A 10,133-nucleotide genomic window follows, 5' to 3' on the forward strand; every position below is an offset into this window, starting at 1 on the left:
TGGGTCCTTGGTTATTGTGAGCCCGATAAGTATGAACTGGCCACAATATGGACTCCGTAGACTCGGACCCGGTTCGTACTGCTCTGCAAGCTCAAGGACAGTGGATTTTGTTGGGAATCACCTTCGTGTTCCAGACAGAGCTATCAAAAACGGCAGGCAAAGGGCAGTCACGAAAAAAATAGGCAACGGTCAAAACACTCACTGAGAAGACAAGAAAATAACGATCACACGGGGATAAAGACGAACTGGCAACATGAGGGCGAAAACACATGGCTTAAATACAACACATGGGGGAGACAACGACACACAGGTGGAACATATTAGGGTGGGACCGGTAATCACTCAGCAGGGAAACTTGACAGGAAGAGACATCTAGGATCTGGGGCGGGTCGTGGTCGTGACAGATTCATTATGTAAAAAAAAAAGTGTTATTATGAATACCTTCGACTCTGGTGGAATCAACTTTCTTTATTTTACTACTCTTGGTAATACCTTTAAAATGAATTGGATAAAGCAATTTCTAAACAACCCTACATCTACTTGGAACTTTATACCTAATTATATTTTCTCTAAGATTGGAGGCCTTTAGTTTGTACTTCTGTGTGATCATAAAACAGAGAAACTTCCTTTAAATTTATCGAAATTCCACTGACAAATTCTTCTAGCAAGGTCTTTAATTAACAAACAATTCTCTTCCCATAATGGTTTCATTTGGGATAATCAGCATATTATTGTAACTGGTTATTTTTTTGCCCGGTGCGACATTCGATACGGGGTGTACTGCACCACAAGGTGGCATCACTAACCGCTCTGCTAAAGGGTCAGACCCGTTAGTTAGGGACTAACGTGTCTTATTAGTAGTTTACATTATGTTCAAAAATAGTTCCCTATTCTATCAAAACTGGTTTGACAATAATATAATTCTAGTAACCCAATTAATTAATGTTAATGGACTGCTGTTGAACTATTCTGAATTCCTTAATACCTTTGCCATTCCTGTTACCCCAAAAGAGTTTGCCACAGTCACGGATGCTATTCCTTCTGGAATTCTAATTCTCCTAAAAGGGGCAGAAAGACCAGTTTGCTTACCAACATTTGACCCTAAGGTAACTTCAGTGTGTGCCTGACTACTACTTTAAGAAATAATCGTAACATACAGTCATTATTTCAAAAAGATATTACTACCTCTACTGTTGTACCCTAATGGTCTTGATTCGTTGATGATTTGAATTGGAAAAGTATCTGGAATCTTCCATACAAATATCTCTTTACCAGTAAAGTAAGGGAAATTTCTTTCAAAATCATACATAGGCATTATCCTGCAAGTCATTATCTGCTTAAGAAAGACATTTATGTTGACTGTTCTGTAATATATTCTCTATATTATCTGGATGTATCTTATACTGCTAATATATCCATAACACGTGATTTGAGCCGGAGACCAATTCCCAACGTCTGGTCCTCTTTATTGTAACTCTCCGACTGGCGCAGCAGTCAACATCCGGGGTATATGAGAGCCTAGCTTAACCACCACTAGGTAGCGCTGTTGGTCTACTAATGATTATCATTCAGCTAAGCATTTAGTATCAGCAGTGATTAAAGTGGGCCGGAGCTACCCGGATCCCGACACCGGCACTTCCCCTCCTCCCCCAAGTCAACCGGAGCTGAGATCCGGCACTCTGTAGACAGGAGTAATTTCAACCTTTTTGTCACAGTAAAATTTAAAACAAAAAACATGATGCAGCCAATTCACAAGCATTACAAAATAAATCGCAAATAAAGTCGTTCTTCTATTTTTATACTACTTTACTTTTTCTAAAAGTTTGAATGATATCGCGTCCTCACGTGACCCGCACCTGCCTGCTGTCTGGCTTCACCAGACTTGACGTCAAAAGAGACTGGCTTCACACTCACGGGTCAGGGTCAGTTCACCGCACCAGGCAGACAAGACTCGAGAGAGCGTCAACCTGCTACCTGCACTATTATCTTGGATTGGGGGGCATAAAGAGTGAGTATCTTCAGTGTATTTCCAATAGGAATTCCAATAGTTTTGTCTAGCTCTGCTGTGGTTTTCATTCAAGCAACTAACGTTAGCGAACGTAACGTTAGCTAGCTAGCTAACTAGCTATCTTCCACCCGGTAACGTTGCTAGCTAGTTGCTGACGTTGCTGGCTAGTTGTTTGAATGCTGCTAGGCAAGCTAACTATCGGTAGCGTCAGGTAACGTTACCGGTAGCTAGCTAGTTATGTTTGTCCAACCTTAGCTCTGGCCATGCAATATTTTCATTCAAATAACTAACTAGCTAGCAAACGTTAGCTACCGGTAGCTATTATTAGCTAACAATGCTAACGTCGGGACTACTGGACCAGGGGTTAGCTAGCCTAACGTTACCTAGCTACCTATCACTCCTGCACTTTTGCCCACCTCTCTAATACAGAGATCCCCCACTTACCAAATCCCACTTTAACCCCTGAGTATCAGAATGCTACACTCCTCCCCCTTAAACTATGACGTTCCCCTAATAAAATATTATCACTCTAAAACATGCTGATATGACAAATTACTTTCAACATCTTTTACTTGGTCATTACTGGTTACACAACCCACTTCGACCCACATTTGTCCATTTACATATCAGTCTCAGGAACTCTTTTTCACATTTTTTTCTGAACAGGAGTTGAACAATTTAGTCTCTCAGGAACTCTTTTATTCAGGAACTCGGCTGATCTTACAGAGACAGTCGTTTTGGAGGTGCCCTCTCTCTCTGAGGGTACCGGCGCTCAACCACCTCAGGGGAAGTGGATGCTCGGTAAGGAGGCGACACGGCCTTGCCCACCGAACCTCGTAAGGGTGTTGCAAGCTTCTCCGGAGCCTGCATCCTTGGAACGGGTGTATCTTCAGGTGAGTACGGGCTAGCACCTAGGGCTCCAGGTGTGCCTTTCCCCCCCCCCCAAATCTGCAACTTCAGGGTAGGTGTTGCTGATGCCCATCTGGTCATCCTGAAACTTAAATGCCTCAGGAGGACCGGAGGGTTGGTCGAACAGCAGATGGTCAATGTGGACTGAACGTTGGTTCACTCCGTTCCACACCAGGTAGGTGACTGGTCCGAGTCTCTTTTCCACTGTCCCTTTCGTCCACCTCTCCTTTCCTCCATGGAAGTTTCGGATCAGTACTGAGTCCCCCTCTGACAGATGTCTCAGCTTCGAGGTGGGTTGGTCATGATAGTCCTTCTGCTTTTGTTGTTTGGCCCCCACCACTCGAGCGAGGTCTGGCCTCAGCAGGCTGAACCTGGTCCTAGGCTGACATTTGAGGAACAGTTCTGCTGGTGTGCAACCTGTAACGCTGTGTGGTGTGGTGTGGTCCTGTATGACAACAGGAAGCTGGCGAGCCTGTGTTTCACTGTAATAGTGACGTTTTGTTTCTTCTCATCGAGCAGCTGTTTCAGAAGTGAAGCTTTCACCGTCTGGACTGCTCTCTCTGCGGCACCATTAGAAGCAGGATGGTAAGCTGGCACCAAGGTCTGCTTAATGCCGTTGCTTTTCAGGAATGTTTTGTACTCCACGGAGGTGAATTGTGGACCGTTGTCCGAGACGATCTCCTCAGGAAGACCGTAGGACGAAAAGATGCTCCGCAGCACTTCGATCGTTTTGGCGGCGGTAGTTGTTGCCATGGGGATCACCTCAAGCCATTTTGAATGACTGTCTACTAACACTAGGAAGTGTTGCTGATCCTTCTCTGCAAAGTCAATATGTAGCCTCTGCCACACTCTCGTAGGCCACTGCCAGCAGTGTAGTGGTGCTACTGCTGGTAGTTTCCTCACACTCTGACAAGCATCACATTGCTGCACTGCACATTCGATATCACTGTCCAACTGAGGCCACCATAAATAGCCTCTCGCCAAACTTTTCATCCTGCACCCTCCGGGGTGCCCTTGGTGTAGGTCGTACAGTAGTCGTTCTCTGTGTGCTGGTGGGATGATAATTCGAATTCTGCACAGAATGCATCCTTGTTCCACAAACAGTTCATCCTCATTTCCATCTCCTCTCTCACTTGGACTGTGGTCTTCAGCCACATACTGTGTACGTCCCTGTCTATTTGTAGTTTTACACATTCTTGCTATGTGCCCTACCTTGGAACACTTGTGGCATGTCTCGGTTTTATACCTACATACTTGAGCTGCATGGTTGTTACCTCCACATCGGTAACAGGGTTGGTGCATTTCTGTTCTCTGTGGTCTAGAGTTATCACTGGTAGGTTGCTTGCTTTTCCACTCGCTGGTGGACGACTTGCTTCTCCACGCACCCTTGCTTGTTCTCTTCTTGTCTATCTTATTCACAGTTGCAGCTCCGCTTGGTTTGCTGGCAAACTGCAGCGTATTCTTTGACGCCATTTCCATAGATAAGGCCAGCTCACATGCTTTTGCAAAAGTCAGACTGTGTTCTGCGAGCAACTTTCTCTGAATAGCCTCCACCTTTAAACCAGGGCTTCATTTAAATGCTGACCGAATTCACAATGTGTGGACAGGTGCTTTAAAGCAACCACATAATCAGACACTGACTCATTTTCTAGTTGGTTTCTTTTCTGAAATCTAAAACGTTCAGCTATGATTAGTGGCTTGGGTTTATAATGGGATGCTAGTTTCCCGCTCAGTACTGCATACGTGAGGCTACTCAGTTTTTCTGGTATGCAGAGGTTCTTTAGTAGGCCATAGGCTTCTGCACCTATCACAGACAGGAAAACATTGGCCTTTTTACCGTCCTCCACTTCATTAACGATCATCCATTGCTCCAATCTTTCAAGGTACGACTCGAAGTCCTCTTTACCTTCCTTGTATTCAGCAATATTGCCGATGAAATGCGCCATGCTTGTGCTTGGCTTGGCTAGCTAGTCTTTTCTTGCTAGCTGGCTGTAAGCTAGCTTGTAGCGTCACGTTGCTTCGTCCGCTTTTATTAACTACTGGGCTTACCTTCTCACATTAAAGGTATCCCATCCTCGTCGCCACTGTAATATATTCGCTATATTATCTGGATGTATCTTATACTGCTAATATATCCATAACAGTGATTTGAGCCGGAGACCAATTCCCAACGTCTGGTCCTCTTTATTGTAACTCTCCGACTGGCGCAGCAGTCAACATCCGGGGTATATGAGAGCCTAGCTTAACCACCACTAGGTAGCGCTGTTGGTCTACTAATGATTATCATTCAGCTAAGCATTTAGTGTCAGAATACTACATGTTCATTGTGGGAAATGTACCCAGAAACAATGCTGCACCTGTTCTGGCAATGTCCCTACACTAACAGATTTTGGAAAGGCGTATCATGGTATATTGTTGATAACATTGACTCTGACTTTTTTCTTTATCGGGGAAATGTACTGTTTGGTTTCCATAATCACAATAGTAATAAACTTAAAGAGGTCTATATAATCAATTAGATGATTATTTTAGCAAAGTGTTATATTCATAAATCAAAATTTAGCCATTCTAAACCTGTATCTATAGAATTTGAAAATGAAACCAGACAGTACATTAAAACCATTGTTAACTCTAAAAATAAGAAAGCTGCAAAAACTGTCTATTTGTGTTCTTTGTTTAATGTTTTCACTTAAAATATCCCCCTGGCTCTGATGTTTTGCCTGTATTAATAACTTTTTTTTGTATGTTAGTTTTATTGTCAATAGAGATGTCAAAAAAAATTGGGAAGACATAAGGTTTTTTGTTTTTGCTTGTTTGCTTTAATAAATAGAGTCTGGTCCACTCACCATTCCAGTTTATGGCGGTAATGCACCAAATTGTTGTTTGTCAACTGCCAATTAACCCAAGGAAGAAGAAGGATGAGGCGGCAACGAGTACAGCTTGTTTGCATATCCGTCACTGCTGCGACGTGCGTAATTCAGATGGAGGACAGGAAGTGGAGACTCTAAACAAGCTGAAGCTATGGAGGACGAAAGCGATTATTGCAAAGGTTTGAATGGACCTGCATGCATTAGATATCAGGGGGGAAAAATCAAAACACATGTTGGATATGATCCATGCCAGCTAAAGAAAACAGACTTTTCAAACGATCAGACTGAGAAATGTATGTGATGTGGAACTGTGGAACATCATTCCCCAAGTTGAGGATTTCTTCAGACAATGTGTTCTTCCTGAAGTGTTGGGACAGCAAATTACAAAGGGAAAATAGTCATAAAGGGAGTAACTTGGCCAAATACAGGGATGTGCTTAATTGTTCTATTTAATTAAATATTACAAATCATTTTAAATTGATGTTTTCAGTCTCATTTTTTTATATCGTCTACAATACTATTTATATGAATATCAAATGTCAATGTTAAAATATGTGGAGAAAGACAGGGTGTACTTACATTTTCACATGACTAAGGAAAAACATTACTGACAATTCCGTATCTTAGTATGTATATTTATTATTTATGAAGATGAAAAAGTATACAACATACATCTGTTGACACTTCAGAATACTGAGTGTGAAAGTATAGACTCAAGCAGGGTTCTCGAAATCTTCTGCCAATATGAAGCTGAATTAGGTGTTCACTCCAGTGGGATAACAGAGTCACAAAGATTGGCTAATGCACAGCAAATGACTCCAATCTTATCAATCAATGCCAGTTGATCACCTGGTTTTATGTGCATGTGTTCTATGGGCATTGCCCTACTCTGCAGAATTTGGTACTTTCTCCTTACCAATCCTATGACCCTTTCTACATGAATACGCACATCAGCGAGTTTTCTTGTTTGCTCTACATCAAGTGCAGATAGCTGGCTCTTCCCTTTTGTGAAAGCGGGCATCTTCAATGAAGCACAGTAAAATCCTACACTATCCCCTACATTAAAGCCACAGTCTGCCAGAATGATATTTCCAGGCAACAAATTCTTTAGAAGGTCACTCTCTTCTGTAATCTGCTTGTCATTAACTCTTCCTCCCCAAGCACAAGAGATGTAGGTGACATATCCTTGAGGAGCAACACCAATGAGAAATTTTACTGTGTTATGGTGTTTATAACTAGACCAGGTTTGTGCTCTAGCAAGCAAATTAGAAGACCTTTCAATGAAAATTTCAAAACAGTCTACTATCACTGCAACCTTGGATCCAAATGCTTGCCTGAATGACAATGGCATTGTCTCTTGCAGAACCTCTCGCTCTGGCCGCTCTATTATGAACGCCAGTCTTTCGTGACGTATGCCAATTACCTTGTGCCAAACCCGAGAAATGGTGGAACAGGAAACTTTGAACCTGAAAGCCAAGTCTTGGAGTGAAAGATTAAGTCTCAACTGAAGTAAAACCAAAACGAACTGTCCAAATTTGGAGAGTGCAGACAGAGTGCTAGAGGTGATGTGTGGCTCACATAGTTTAAACACTTGCATCAAAACTAAAAAATTGGGCAATCCGTTATAAAACTTAGTCTTTTCTTCATTGTTCTGAAAAGCCTCTTGGGTAAATTCTGTGTCCAATGCTTTAGTTCTGAGCTCACTCAGCTCCACTGATGCTCGATTCACAACGTCTTCCATCTTCTCAAGATCATCCATAGTCAGGTCTGTCTGGCAACCCGCATCTACATGGAATATGTTTGACAAAGGGGATGCGGAGGAGAGGGATAGGTTAGTTCTATAATTTATGTAGCCGGGTGGTAAATCTGTTAAATATGTTAAATGATTTTCCACTTAAATTTAGTATAGTTTAACTGTTAATATATGTAATTGTTACACTGTCAAGCCATGTAAAATGTCATTTGATGTATTTAAATTGTGAGGCAGATTGTGAGTGTATTTTTATAGTTTTGGTTGTCATTGCATGTTTTGACCAGTAAGTGGCAGTGGCGGACTATTATTGTAACTCCGTGCAAGTTATCCAAGTGCATCTTGGGTATTCTTTCTTTTTTTCTTGTGTGGAGCGCCTGAAGATTGCGGTGTGACAGTGCTCTGACTCCGTAGGAAGTAAGGGTAAATATCTTGTGAAATATACCTGTAACATTATTCCAAACAATATTGTATGTCGGTAATTTGACAAGATGGTTTGTTTTAGACGCTACTGGAGTTGATGTTCGGTGATTTTGGGCGCGAGCCGTCGACCGCTGTTCGCCATTGCAGGCATGACAAGGTAATGTTGGCGTGAATAAAGCCACACCATGCCATTGCATTTGGGATGTAAAGGTTTTATATGCATTTTAATTCTGTTTAAAGGTAACTGACAGAGTGAGAAGTTGCGCGATCTTCAGGAAGTTCCACATGTCTTTGTTAAACCCTGTTTAACGTACATAGTCCACTGCCGTATTTTGCACCGTATTTTGTATTTATTATTTCCCTTTTTTTTAAATCTTTTCTGTTAAACTTGCCACATCTGTGAACATTTATGATCTGTTTGCTCGAAAGACACAGGAATGTATGCACTCAGTAAAACGATCTGCATTCGAAGGTTCAAACAATAAAATTAAAGCTATAAGAACCCCGGAAGTAATTGTGTCCTGTGTGGTATCTAATTCCACGGGCTACATAAATTTGGTACCAGGAGTGGGGTGTAGCTAAAACATTTTTTTTAAAATTGGCAACAGAGTGGCTTATTTTTACTTTAAAAAAAAAATACGGCAGTGGTGAAGATTGCTGGTGACGTCCGTTGGTGTTGAGTCTGAAGCCATCCTGCTGTGGAGCTGGTGACCAGCGAGAGACGACGTGAGGGCATCTAAGAGGTTCTGGTGCTTCCTGTTTCACATGACTCAGCCGTACCAGCGTAGAGGACTCCAGCGCTAACTTCAGCTACAAAGACCAAGATCCAGCAAGGCTCCAAGTTAAAGACTGTCCTTGTAGTATCCTTGAACCAGGTTTTGAACTAAATATCCTCATTTATACTGGAATGAGTAAAGATTAATATATCATTATGTCTAGTGATTCTGGTGATGAAGGGAGTTCACGTAATGATAATGGCCACACCTCAGGTGGCATAATGGGTATAGGTGAAGGTGCTACAAAAGAAATGCAGACCACCATGCAAGAGCTTGCCAGACTGCGAGATGAGCTCACCAGGTTAAATGGTGAAGCAAGGGCTCAGAGAGCAAGTGATAACAGTGCACCCACACGTTCATACATCTACGTTCCAAGAGAACGCCAGATCCAAGCATTTAGTGGGGAGTGTGGTACAGACAGGAGATCTGTCGAAGAGTTTATTGAAGAGGTTGAAAGGGTTTTAAGATACAGAGAGCAAACAACAGAAGAACAATGTGACTATATACTATCTCTATTGCGTGGCCCTGCATTGGAAGAGGTGCGACTATGCATGAGGGGTCAGTCAGTGGGGCCCAGTGATTTATACTCTTACCTGAGCAATGCATTTGGGGAAAAGCGCAGTTCCACACAGCTTTTGCAGACCTTTTACAACCGTAACCAAACTGATGGAGAAGACCTCCGTGACTACTCCCATGCACTATCCCAGATTTTGAGCTCTGTAGTGAAACAGTCCACAGATGTAATACCTAATGAGAAAACTGTGCTCAGAGACCGGTTTATTGAGGGTTTAAGAGAAGCAGCACTCAGGCGTGAACTCAGGAAAATGGTTAGGGACAAACCAGAGAGCAGTCTTCTAGATGTGAGGAACGAGGCCCTCCTGTGGGAGATGGAGGACAGCAGGTCTCATCGTCCCAGGGTCATAAAGAGCAACCAAGTTACATCAGAGGTTCCGGAAACCCAGTGCTCTATTATTAAAACAAACAATGACCAAGGTATTGCATTAAATGATGTTCGGAGAGCAGTAGCCCATCAAGAAAAACAGCTAGCAGAGTTAGGCAAAACACTCGCTGATCTAGCCTTTGCTGTAGGTGAACTGAGTAAGCACAGCACTCAACAGACATTCCTAGAGCCCAAGCCACGACCTAGACCCCAGCCAAAGTTCACACCAGATGGTCAGCCTATCTGTTTCAAGTGTAGAGGCATAGGTCACATTGCAAGAAAATGCTCACAGGCCAGAGGGGGTCAAGGGGACGCAACACCTAGTTCTTATGTAGTGCAGGAAAACTCGCACCCTCAGTTGTCATGAGCCACACAACTCGAGGGGAGGAAGCTGGCTCACCAAAAGAGACTCCAGACAGAAGCAGGATCTTAGAGCGTGCAGTCGGAGAATGTAAAA

This window comes from Lampris incognitus, chromosome 7 (assembly GCF_029633865.1).
Source record: "Lampris incognitus isolate fLamInc1 chromosome 7, fLamInc1.hap2, whole genome shotgun sequence".
NCBI lineage: Eukaryota > Metazoa > Chordata > Actinopteri > Lampriformes > Lampridae > Lampris > Lampris incognitus.